The sequence below is a fragment of the Heterocephalus glaber genome, unplaced genomic scaffold (assembly GCF_053883595.1).
Source record: "Heterocephalus glaber isolate CG9 unplaced genomic scaffold, H.glaber_assembly_v1.0 deba00001457, whole genome shotgun sequence".
NCBI classification, from domain to species: Eukaryota; Metazoa; Chordata; class Mammalia; order Rodentia; family Bathyergidae; genus Heterocephalus; species Heterocephalus glaber.
The window spans coordinates 6,139,174-6,153,178 of NW_028258305.1; the positions used below are offsets into that span (position 1 = coordinate 6,139,174).

The 14,005-nt window shown below is 34.6% G+C and overlaps 1 protein-coding gene and 1 pseudogene across 11 annotated transcripts in view; both read left to right on the forward strand.

The window, feature by feature from the left end:
• Positions 1-14,005, forward strand: part of Wdpcp (WD repeat containing planar cell polarity effector) — a 406,541-nt gene that overhangs the window by 48,824 nt on the left and 343,712 nt on the right. The window lies entirely within an intron of this gene.
• On the forward strand, positions 13,372-13,489 carry LOC147826927 (U2 spliceosomal RNA; annotated as a pseudogene).

A 14,005-nucleotide genomic window follows, 5' to 3' on the forward strand; every position in this document is an offset into this window, starting at 1 on the left:
GTTGTATTCTCATTGTCATTTAATTGAAGGAACTGTCTGATTTCTTCTTTAATTTCCTCTGTGACCCATTGGTTATTCAGAAGTGTGTTGTTCAATTTCCATGTGTTCATGTAATTTTTGCAGTTTCTTTTGCTATTGATCTCCAATTTCATCACACTATAGTCTGATAATATACAGGGGATCACTTCAATTCCTTTACACTTACTTAAATACGTTCTGTGAGTGAGTATGTTGTCTCTTTTGGAGAACAACCTATGTGCAGCTGAAAAGAATGTGTGTTCTGATTTTGTGGGGTGGAACACTGTAAACATCTGTTAAGTTCATTTATTCAAGATTGTTCGATTGAGTTCTAGTATTTCATTACTTATTTTTTGTCTAGTTGATCTGTCTATTTGTAACAGTGGGGTATTGAGGTCCCCCACTACTATTGTATTGGTACATATATGATTTTTCATGTCCGTTAGTATTTGTTTTACATAGTTGGGCACACTAGTGTTTGGTGCATAGATATTTATGATTATCATCTCTTCCTGTTGGATTGTTCCCTTTACAAGGATGTAGTGTCCTTCTTTGTCTCTGTTAATCAGTGTTTATTTGAAATCCACTTGATCTGCAAAGAGGATAGCTACTCCTGCTTTTTTTCAGTTTCCTGTCACATGAAGTGTTATTTTTCACCCTTTAACTTTCAATCTATGAGTTTCTTTTTGAATTAAGTGTGTTTCTTGTATGAAGCATATTGTTGGATTTTGCTTCTTGACCCATTCTGCCAGTCTGTTTCTTTCGATTGGTGAATTGAGACCATTAACATTGATGGTTGTAACTGATACGTATTGACTTATCATTGTCATGACTTTTTATTTTTGTTGGATTCTCTCCCTTTACATTTAACTTCTTATCGTGCCTGATGGCTTCATTCTGCTTTGCTTCCTGGGGTTGTGATCCTCATTGTCTGTTCCTAGGATATTATCTCAAACTTTTTGGAGGACTGGTTTGGTATTCATGAAGTTCCTAGGTGCTCTTTGTCATGAAAGTATATTATTGCTCCATCAATTTTGAAAGATAGTTTTGTAGGGTACATCAGTATGGGTTGGAGGCTGTTTTCCTTTAGGGCTTGGAATACGTCACTCCAAGCTCTTCTTGCCTTGAGCGTTTACGATGACTAGTCTGTTGTGATTCTGATGGGCTTTCCTTTGTATGTGATTTGTTTCTCTTCTCTAACTGCTTGTAGAACTTTGTTCTTCTGTTGGGTTTCTGAAATCTTAACAATTATATGCCTATGTGTAAATTTTTTTTGATCAAGGCTAGTTGGAGTGCTGTATGCCTCACATATCTGTATGTCAAGTTCTTTTCCCCTGCTTGGGAAGTTTTCTGCCATTACTTCTGTGAACAGTTTTTTTATATTGTCTGAACTCTCTCCTGTTTCTTCATTGACTCCAGTCAGCCTTATGTTATTCTTCTTTGCATCGTCTAGCAGCTGCTGGATTGATTTCTCGTGGTCCCTTATAATTTTGAAGCAATTTTTCTTTTCCTGGTCATTAATTGCAATCTTATCTTCTATATCTGAAATTCTGTCCTCACATTGGCTCATTCTGCTGTGTAGGCTTTCAATGGAGTTTTTAATTTCCTGGAAATGTGTTTCTATCTTTTTTATGGATTCCATTTGTTTCCTGTGTTGCAATTCCATCATGTTCCTCACCTCCTGTATTTTTTACCTGTGTCCTCTCTAGATTTATTAATCAGGTCTTGCACTATGAACACAATCTCTGCTGTTATCTGAGAAATTATTTCTGATTTCATTGTTTCCAGATCCTCTTTCGTTGCCAATTCAGGGAGTCCAGGTTGTTGAGTATCAGAGTGATCCATCTCTTTTCCTTTTGTGGTTGCTGTAGGTGATCTGGATGTCTGGTTTTGAGACTTGTTTACATGTCTTCTCGTTTCGGTGGGACGGGGTGTGTGCTGTTGGCACCCACAGGCTCACTTCTGCATTGGGAGCGGTGGAGTGGCGACCCAGAAGCCCTCACCTCTGGGCTGGGAGCGATGGAACAGTGGCCCGGAAGCCCCTACCTCTGGGCTTGGGAGTGGTGGAATGGCTCCAACTTTTTCCTTTGTCTGCAGTTAATAATTGCCTTACTCATTTTATTTGCTAATTTTGTAAACCTATTATTCATTCCCTGTTCCTCCCAGCAGTAGTATAAGTCCTTAAGTTTAAATTCATCAGGTAATCTTTTACTCTGTCCATTGTACGTTTTCTTGGAATTCTCTGCTCTTCTGCTTAAGTCTCAACTTAACTCTTACCTGCATGAGACATCCTTCTAGGATATCCTTTCATCATTATTCCAGGAAATCTTTTTCCTTTGTTCTTGTATTGGAGCCCTTATTTACTGCACCTTATGTTATTATCATCTTCCTTGGTTTGTTCCACTCTTTGTGGGGACACATTTTCAGTAACTTCCTGAAAAAAATTTATAACAATTATTTTTTCAGACTTTACTTTTCTGAATAGTATCTGTTTCTAACCTCATATTTGATGGTAATTTGGCTACATACAGAATTAAAGGTGGGAAGTAATTTTCCATAAGAAAGTGTCTTCTGACTCTGTCTTCAAACTTCCAGTGTTGCTCTTGGGAATGATATTATGTGATACCCCGCCCCGAAACTTTTTGATGCTTTGTTTATTTCCAGTGTTTTGAGGTTTCATAATGATGTGCCTAGGGGTTGAGGCTTTTGTATGATACACATTGCATACTTTGTGATTTCTTTCAACCTTAGAGGTCATGTACTTCAATTCTAGGAAGTTTTCTTGTATAAGTTCTTCCCTTCTGTTAGTGGTTTTCTGTCTTAGATGTCTAAAAGTTAGTCTGACTGATCCACACATTTCTTGTCTCTTTTTCTCTTTGTGTGTGTGTATGTGTGTGTACTTTTTCCCTTTCAACAGACTTAACAGTATCATCTGAGTCTTCTGAATTTTTTTGTCTTGGTCCTCATATTTTTATTTTCAAGAGTTTCTTTCCTCTCGCTTTTCAATATAGCTCTGCTGGTCTTGGTAATGTTTTATTTCTTAAGGAGTTGCTCTGATATAGCCTATCACAAGAGTCTATTTCCACTTTTCTTCTACAGTGGGGAGAGATCATTGGCCAGCAGTGCTGGCAAGGAAGAACACCTGGACTTTCAAGCATGACTCTTATGATCATTTCTAAGTACAGCCATTCCTTCAGAAATCCTTAATATTTCCAGTTTCTGAGCTTTTCTGGAGTTCCAGTGCATGTGCTTTTTGACTCTCAGTTCTGAATTCTGTCATAGATACTTAGCTTTTTGCTTTTACAAATCTACTGTTAGTTATTTCGTGCCCCTATTATCTTGCCTCTAATTCCATTGCCTTTTGAGTTTTTAAATTTATTTACTGTGTTATTGTCACTTTAGTGTGAGTTTGGCTGGGAGTGAAAGTAACTACATGTGCATAATTCCCTATCTATATTGAAAGTCATCTATGTAGGACTTTGAGAGGACTTTGTGTATGTTGCCAAGTCCCTTGGAACTCATCTTTTCCCCACAAGAAATCAAGGGTTGACATGTGTTATCTTTCTTTAATTCTAATTTACCGTTGATTTAGTAGCAAGTTCTAATGATAAAAGCAATGCTATATTAAATGTTACACATTGATTATAAGATATATAAAATTTCAGAAACCACCAACAGTTACCAGAATTAGGGAAATATAGTAGATAGATTCATAGGGTCACATGGTTCATTTCTTTGAAGATATTGCAGATTTTGAAATGCATAAATTATTTCTCTTTATTGTGATTGAGATTGTGTGAGATGCTGGGAGTAACTGTTCTATTTATTTGGTTCTATTTTATTTATTACATTCTGATGTAACTTTGTTCATTGTTTTTCTCTGTTATAACTTCCTTAAGGATAAGTTCTTGGATTTTTTTCTTCGTATCCTGAATGCCTAGCACTACATGATTGTCACTTAGTAGATGTTATATAAATGCAGGTTAAATCAAACTAAAAATAATTAGAAGATAAAATGATATCCAGTGGGTAATATCCACTGAAATAGACTTTTTTCCCTAAGAACTATTTAAGTTAGACTTATTATTTTTGGGGTATTTAACATTCACAAAAAGGAAACTGACATTTATTGAACAGCCATCATTTGCTACATATTTTCAAATATGTCTTCCCATTTATTCCTCAAGATTAATACAGAGTATGATTTTAAAAGTATAGAAATATTTTTTATTAATCTGTTATTTGGGCTTCAGGGCAAAACATGCTAATCTTAGAGTCTTGTTTTATGTATTGAATTTTAAATATCAGATAATTTCCTACTGCATTAGGAAATTATTGGCATTTTAAGCTGTGATGATGTATGCCTGTGTTAAGTATATAAGGTGAAATTGATCCCTTCTCAGGGAACATTGGTGGTTATTCATAGGCCTCCATTTCAATAAGAAAAGACTGTTCTTTCCCAAGTTGTCTTTTGGCTCTCCATTCAACCATTGAAACAAAATAGGAAATTTTTTATTTAAGTAAAAGCACTATGACAAGTCATCAGTAAAGGTGAAAACAATCAATCAGGGAAGAAATAGTATAGAGGTAGATCCAGTCACTACAGAATTCTTATAAACTGTGAGCATTTAGGGCTTAACATTTCATTAAGAACTTGTTTGTCCTAGAGACTGAGGAACTGAGAACTGAATTGGAGCCACTACCAAATAAAGGTAGTCAAAATAGAAAAGCTTCTCTGATATAACAGCTCCAAAAGAAGACATTAATCTATTTACCAGTTAGCCATAAAATGTTAGTAATTTACATTTGAGCTCATTTTTATATTATTTGTGAATAAAGTTTGATATGCAAATAGTAGGAAGTTTTTTTAGTGCCTAAGAAACACCAATTTTAATCAAGACATTTCAGGTACATCAATTTACTTGCAAACTCATGATGTACTAAAAATTGTGCTTAAATAGACATTCAAATAACTTTTTCCAAGAGCTTTCTAAGCAAAATAAAGTAAAAGTTGGTCGGAAAATAATGCTAACTTTTGCTATGACTTTATTATGTAAGTCACTGATCGAGTATCAAAATGCTGTGTGCAGTGCCACATTTAGGTGGAGGGAGGTAGTAGAAGAAGGAGGTAGTAGAGGAAGGTACACTACAAAGATGGTTTGTGGACAAGAATCCCAGTTCCTTTGTTCCCTTCACAAGCTGATTAAATTTGTACAAATTACCTTATCTCCTTAGACCTCAGTTTCCGTAATTGTAGAGTAAGGGATTTAGGCCCTAATCATTGATTTGAAGGGAAAGGAAACACAAGGGCCTTGAAGAAACTGCCTTTCTCTGCCCAGAAAACTGCTTTTATGTGTATAGACTGACAGAATCTCTCTCTCTCTCTCTCTCTCTCTCTCTCACACACACACACAAACACACAAACACACACATACATACATTCACATCATTTAGTGCATAATTTCAGAGGGCTCCTATGACTATGTAATGATGTAATAAATATAAAATGCATTTAGTAGGTATATAAAAATGCTATCCACCCTTCATTTCCCTATGTTAAGGTTCTATAGCAACCAAGTTTTTATAGAAGCCCACGGGGGTGGGGGTTCAAGTCTTTTTTTTTCAGAAAAGAAAGATTTCTAAGTATACAACTATCAAATTGCATGAGATATTCCACTTTTTATAAGAAGCATTTCTTTCAACAGTTACTAGGGTTTTTTAGAGGAGGGGGTTGCAGTCTGTCATCAAAGTGTTGACAAGTGAAATCTGACAAGGTTGAGGTGGTATTGCTGCAGGGCACTTCAGTATTTTTCACTGTCTCTTCTATTTGTAGAGAAAGGCTTTCTGTCTTTTTTCCATTTTTGCTCACTTCACAACAGTCTTTGATTTATGTACTTTTTAAAACAGTAACTCTAAATTGACAAATTATTTCAATATTTAAGCATTGGTTTAGATAAGAGCATTTCAGTGTTCTCTTGTCTTTAACTGAGCTATTTAGGAATTATTCCTGAAATTCAATTTATTTTCTCTTCAAAGTCATGTTTTTTTCTATCCAAGTGTAGCATAAAATTATATTTATAGAGTTATAATCTAGAATTAATTATCATTATCACATTGCCAACATTTCTATTTTCTTTGTCTTTTTATTCTTGTGATTGAGGTGCACTCTAAACGAATTAAGCTCATATTTTTGAAGTTCAGAAAGATGGGTAGCTATGTTGGGGGTAGTGGTGGGAAAAGATTATTGTTATTGTTCTTATTATTGTTGGCTTATGCAAGCATACTTTTTTCCCCCTAAACTATCTAATATAAACTACAGCAATGATTTTGCAAGATCATGGATAAAATACACTTCAGCTAGGCCTGTTTCTTTGGAATAATGGAAAACTGTGTATAGCAAAATATTTAATACAAGCATTGGGCCGGGAATTTAGCTCAGTGGTTCCCCTGCCTGCCTTGCAAGTGCAAGGTCCCGAGTTCGATCCCCGGTACCAAAAAAAAAAAAAAGCATCAGCAAGTAAGTTATTTGTATTAATATACACCCATAAAATTGCTATGCAGAGGTAAGCACTGATCTTTAAGTATTAGTGAAATTTAATTTGTTTTGTTGTAATGAGAAGAAAGAGGAAGAAGCAGGCAACAATGACGAAGCCATTGATAAATTGTCGAAAGTCCTTACAAGACGGAAAATGTTACATTGACAAGATCTATTTAACTAAGTGAATTAAATTGTTTGAATAATTCTGTAGAGAAATATTTTCCAAATTTAAGTACTAACAGATTTATAAAGATTTTTTTGCCACAATTTATTTCATGAAAATGAAGGGATTCCTACTTTTCTTTCTAGGCATAGAATTTCTTCTAATCTCTTTTGATAAGAATCAGGCACAAGTTCTCTTGGAACACAGAAATCTGTCACCTTTTATTTTACTCATAAATAGCTACTGACCAACTGTTAGTCACTGTAAAGAACCGCTCCCTGGCCAGGGTAGTGAGGGGGCTTGATTTCTTTGGCATTTTGCACAGAACTAGCTGAATTCAGAGCTTTCTGTTATTAACAACTTAAAAAAGTGGATTCCATATTCTCTTATTTTCTACACATATAAGGTTGATTTAAAAAGTTTAAAAAGACTAAATATGTCCAAAGTATATAACAGAATTAAATTCCTTAATACCAAAGGGATGAGGAACTTCATAGAAAGATGAGCCCAAGATAGGAATAGATAATTTATAGAGGAAACAAAATTATTTAAAATATGTGAAAAGGTGTTTGATCTTATTAATGAACTAAAAACTGAAAGTTAAAATTATAATAATCCATTTTTCACTTAACAGTTTGGCAACAATACAAAACTGATAATGATTTGAGCCATTACGGATACAGGGGGAAGAGCAGTCATGTTATCTGTGGCAATTGAAATTGATACAGTCATTTCATAAGCAATCACAATGTTAAAGCATATGGGCATATTTTCATAGTAACATTTTTACAAGGCAAAATTAGAAATAGATTGTTGTTTATTAAGAGAATGATTAAGCCAATTATGATTGCTAATCAGTGGGACATTTCAGCTGTGAAGTGGATCTATATATGCTGACAAAGAGAATATCCATGCGTTGCTTGGTGAAAAAAAAAAAGATGTATGTATAGTAAAATCCTGTCTTTGAAGACACAAAACAAGTCACCATGAGTGTGGGTATGTTGCAAGTACATTGAAGAAGCCTGAAAGGACACATCACAAACTCTGCAGTGGTGCCCATCAGAGTGGGTGGGAAAATTTACATCAAATACTTCCATAGTGTTTGCATTTAAACAAGCAGTAAGTATGCATTACTATTATAATTTTAATACCCAGGAAACTAAAGGCCAGATAGAGTGTCTAATGTATTTGAAAGTCTTTCTTTTCCCTTTTTGGTACACTTTTAGGTTCTAAATCAGTTTTCAAAATAAGTACTTTGTGCTTTTGCATTTTGCTTCTACCACTCAGTTGCTTAGTGTTATATGTTGAATCAAAACTTTATAATTAAAATTATTAGCTTTTAACATTTATTAAATACTTGTAGTGGGTACTTATTTACATTTAATATTTAAGAAGGTATTGTAGACTTTCCAAGTGACTTAGACCTTTATATACTGTAACACAGTATAGAGAAAAATGTAGATTCATTTTAAATAATAAGTTGATAATATTAAAAGATAAATGTTACTAAGTGAGCTAAACCATTTATTTAGTAACTGCTATTTTGAAGAAAATTAAAGGATGAATTTTTCATGTTATAGGCAGTTATGCAGTACCCACTGTTAATCTTCAAAGCATTATACAACATTAATTAATCCTTACAACACTCTTACACATGTAGGTCAGTATTATTATCCCTGTTTTTGCAGGTGGGGAAATTGAGACAGAGAAGTTAAATGATTTAGGATAAATTTGTTACAGCAGGATTAAAATGAAGGCAGTTTTTGGTTCAGAGCCCAGCATTTAGAATAGTAGAACCACACCTTGTTTAGCAGACTTAATTTGTGTCCTTGATAAAACATTACTTCTCATTAAACAATATTGAGATCATCTCTACATTAAAATTCACGACCAACAAGTTTGATCACTATATGGCTAAATGCATGCTCACACATCACTCACGTACTCCATTTTCTCATCCATGGCTTTCCTGATGTTATATTAACATGGTCTGTCTTTTCTATTGTCTCCTTATCAGGGCATTACCAAAACATTTACTCTTGACTGTTTTTCTCCTGGAATTTTATTCAGGGGCTTGAACCTTCCTCTCTATTTAGAAAATTCAAAAATACTTTTTACAAACTCAAGGTTCCTCTTATGTATATTTAGCTAGCTGCCAGACATATGTACCCAGGTGACTCCCTTGTACCTCAGATTCCCACTGTATCTAAAATTCCACTTATTAACATTAGCAGAATTTGTTCCTTTTTCAGATCAACCTCTTTCCATGTATGTTTTAATCCACATCCTGCCCTTGGAACCAGTGTAAATCAGATGAGAACAAGGCTAGAGGTAAAGGGTTCCTGGGAACCAGTGTGGCAAAGAAGAATGGTACTTGTGGGTTCTTTGTTGGTGTTTGTAAGTAAGAATACAAACTTGAGTTCCCATTTGAGAGCAAGGCAAAAGGATAACAGGAGACCACGTACACAGTGAGGTCAGTAGCTGGGAAAATTTAGGTGAGTTGAGTAGTTGAGCCAGTTGTTATGAACAAATGGGATATCCTGGAACCCTTTTGCTAGTCGCAGAGTGTTGGAAGCAAGCCTGCTCAGTGAGCTGTGTTCAAGGTAGGGGTCATAATTTGTGCAGTAACCAAATCCCAATCCCTTGGAGGTCACTCCAGATTCTTCTTCCTTGGTTTTCTTTCATCCATATATGCTATGATGATTTTCGTCAAAAGATCACTTGCATCTCTTTCTTTGTTTATATTCCAAGTTCCACCATCCCAATTCAAGACCTTGTTACTGAATGAATATTAGTGTTATCTGTTACTTTAGTTGTTTTTCTAGCAGATCATTGTATCAGATCTCCCTTCACTCCTCCAGTATGGCACTTACCAGTTAATCTTCCAACAATCCTGGACTGTGGATTATTTTTGTAAAATACCAGCCCTGATCAGAAACTTTTCATTATTCCTCATTACATCCCTAGCAAATAGAGACTCCTGATTCCTAATTTTGGCATTCATTAACATCCTTGGTTACATTCTTTCTCCTACTTATCCACTGAGCCAGATTACATTTTATTCCTCAAATAAGGTTTGCATCTTTCTAATCGACACTTTGTGTATTGTTCTCTTTATCTATCTTCCTCAGATCCCCTCTATAAGATCATTGCTTTATCAAATTAGAACATCTAATGAGTACCTATAGCACCTTATGTTACTAGATTTGCACAAAGTTTCATACTGTTTTTGAAGTTATTTTATCTGCTATACTAGATTATAAGATGTTTGATAGTAGGGACCCTGTTTTTTTGTTTTGTTTTGTTTTTGAGACAGTCTCAGTATGTAGTTCAGGCTGGCCTTGAACTCATGGTGATCCTGCTGCCTCAGCTTCCTGAATGCTGGGATTACAGGTGTGTGCCCCCATGCCTGGCTGAGACTGTTTTATAAATCTTAGTAACTCACAGTAAAATGTCTGTATCTAAGATGCCTAAAGGTTTTGTGCTATTTAATTATATTTAGATATTTTAAGGCTCTGTGATAAAAAATGTACCAGTCTTTGTAGTATTCAAGTCTTTTGGTACAACACATTTAGTCCAAGCTTGAGATCTCCTTTTTTTGAGATACCCTTGCCCTTCTACATGAACTTTAACATTATATAAACATTTGATTTGGTGTTGAATATTTTTAAAAAGTCTTTTTCCAGTACCATGCTTTTGATTAAATATGTTTGTGAGTATACTTAACAGATACTAATACTATTGGTGACATTAGAGAAGTGATTATGGGACAATGCACAACATTTTATATAATTTTAAACTTAAGGGTGACCATAATATCTAATACATATAACCAGTGATTTATCTAAATTCATGCTATTTAGTTGTCTTTGTTTTTGTACATTTTCAATTAGTGAACAGATAGCCCTCAAAATTTATTCATAATATATAGCAAATTTATGTTTTAAGCTTATGACCAAAAAAAATTCCCTCAAGGCTCTTTGCATTATTTTGCTAATACACATTCATTTTAAATGTCTTGTTAGCGCTGTGGTATCATTTATCTTTGTTATAACTACAGCAGTGTCTTTTCTTGCCTAATTCATCCTTTGCTGTTATGTTTTACACTGGGGTTTTTATTTGCTCTCAAGCTTCCTGTCCTCATCACAGTCAAAATAGCTGACTTCAGAAATCAGGGAATTGCATACCTAAGTACCCTGGCAGAAGACAAATGTATTTTGCAATTTATGTATGTATGTATGTATGTATGTATGTATGTATGTATGTACGTACGTACGTGCCAGGGATAGAACTCACAACCTTGTGCTTGTGAGGCAGGTGCAGTGCCACTGAGCTAAATCCCCAGCCCGTATTTTGCAATTTATTAAGTCAGCTCTGCTTCTCAAACAAAGGTTTTATTATTCAAAACAAGGTTATCAACACTATATTAGTGAAACTATTCCTATTCTGCATATTATTTTCTCAAAATTTAGTTTATATGGTAACAATAATTGTTAAGGAAGATAGTAATAATTCTAATGAAGCCCAAATTTCAGGGAAGACCTTAAATGTTGAAACTTTGAAGATAAAAGTAGAAAGTAAAAAGGAGCTTTCTAGATTATTCTCATCTCTCTGTCCTCAGACTTTGTGCTATCATAGATTCTTCCCCATACCAGAGAATAGTCATCCGAAGTTTAGGTCAAGTTTAATTTAAATCATGCTTTTTCTTGCGGCCTGACAATTTGGATTCAGAATGACCTTTTGAGACATCTGAAACTGACACCAACTATGTTTTATAGTTAAACAAAAGCTTGTAAAAGAAAAATATTTACAAATAAGTGAAAAGTTAAATTATTGCTGAATTTTTGTTTATTCAAGTTTTTCATTTTGCTGTTCTTTTCATTTGGATAATTCTTTTTGTACAGTAGTAGGAAAATTTGCTATATTTTTAAAGGAATGCATTCTTTTATTCTGTTTTCCCCTGTACAGCTACTATTGTTCTAGTTCTGTGTCATGTGCATTGGTTTTATCCTCCAGAGAAATGTACAAGGCCACTGAAGGAGGCAGCATTTCTCAGGTTCCTTTGGTAGGTGCCCCTTAATTGTTTCAGTACCTTTTAAATCCTTGCCTATTTCTCCTTCCCAAAATGTAGCATTTCGGCATTCTTCTGAAATCCTTTTCTTCTCTACTTCAAAATAACTATTTATGCGTGAATACAATATTTGAATAATACAAGCTCAGTCTTGACTATTTCCTCCAGGCAGACTTTTCAAACCAGGAAATTACCTGCATTCTTTCTAACGGGTGGCATTCTTGAGTAAGATACAAAACATTTGAAAGTGTTTTAAAAATCTGTGCAGTGTATGAAGATGGTAAGACATCTTGAAGACTAAAAAGGATATTGATTTGATCCCCTCCTATCCTGCTCATTTTTTGTTATTATAAATTTTTACAAAATTTACCCCACTAATTTTCTTTAATTTTGCCTGATCTTCCTGGAGATACTTGAAGTTCAGGAAAAACAAGGATGAATAAACCACATTCGACAGTCTTTTATCCCCTTGTTCATGCATGATCCCTTGCAAAGCAATCTCTTTAAGCACACTTGTTTTGGGGAGTCCACAGGAGTTATGACATGTTTTCATAAATAAGGTGACTCATTTACTAGTGGATCATTTACTTCTTCTCCTCTACTTCACCACTATCTGCTATACCTGTTCCCTCACCTAATTATTGCTGCCATTTCTCCAAGTGATACAAATCACACCTTGGCCACCCTATCTACTTTTGCTGGGCATTGATCTTGTTTTGTCTGAATGCTGCTACACTCACTGAGTACATTAATCCTGCAGGCTACCAACCTACTTGCTTTCTGCTGGGTACCATCACCACTTGCAACCACTTCTCCACCGTTACACTGTATTTCTCTGTGAGACCTCAAAAAGGTTCTTTATAAAGCACTTTTCTTCCCACTTTGTCCTGTACTTTTAGTGGAAGACCAGAACAGTATTTTTTGTACATCAGAACGTTTCAGAAATTGCTTGTACATTTTTCTCAGTCTTCCTACCCGCATTGAAATTAGACAGGAATCCTTGGGTACTGAGCTAGAAGACAAGTCCAGGTGGTAGACTCTGCACTACTATTCTCAAGAGTTTCCTGTGTCCATATGCAAATGATAAACAGCTTTGCTCTTGACATTTGAAGCTCTCCACAGAGCTCATTTTGCCTCTTCTCCCCCAAACATCATAATTTGCGAGTAGTTTAGGACTTTCAAATGTAGTAAAGGGAAGAGTTTTTCAAGTTAAAGGCATTTCTGCCTCTTAAAAATAGCCAATGTGGATTATAAAGAAAATTATATTCCATTTTCCATTTCTGTTATTAGGACAATGTTTTGATAAATTCTTTATTATTGAATTGGTTTAAACAGGAAAATAGAATTTCAAATATTGTTCTCTTGTGACATGTAAGTAAAGGTAAAACCCATATAGTTTCATCTCTAAAGTTTTATCTATTTAATTCACACAATAAAATCTTTGTATGTAACAAAAAACAGTTTAACTTCAGCTTCCTTGTCTTTGCCCAAATTACCATAAATTATTATTGATATCTTAATAAACTCTAAATCAAGGAATGTGATTTTTATTTTCTAATACAGTCTAAAAGTTGGTAACTCATCGCTTCTCAGCCTTTTGGCTAAGATCAAGTGTAAAAGTTGGTAACTTAATATTCAATATCAGAGCAAGTATATATGTTTCATCATATCTTTTGTTCTTTATTCAAGATAAAATGTTAACATTTTTACATGTCTTAATTCAAATACCTTCTCTTGTGTAGAAACTTGTCCACAAATGGATATTTTTCTTTCACAAATCACTAATTAATTTAGTACTTATTCATTCATTCATTCATCTTTATACAGTGGCAACTGCATCTGATAAAGTAGATCAGAGATTGAGGAGTCTTTTTATCTCTTACCTTTTAAGGTGTCTTAAGGTAAGGAAGACAGCTAATTTAGATTGACTGTCATGTTTTAGTTCTAAAATGTCCTTCCAAAGTCTTAAGTGTCTGGAAGATAAATGGATCATGAGGGTGCTATACTCATCAGTGGATTTATCCTGGCTGCCATGTGTTGATCAGCTTTCCTCCACCATGACCTTCTGTCATACCCTTTCTGCTCTGGAGCCAGCTGGCCATGGACTAAAACTGTGAGCCAAAATAAACTTTTCCTCCTTTTCAAGTTGTATTTTGTCCCAACAATAAGATTGTTACTAAGACAAACCCCCAAAACACTAGTATTATTATAGCCT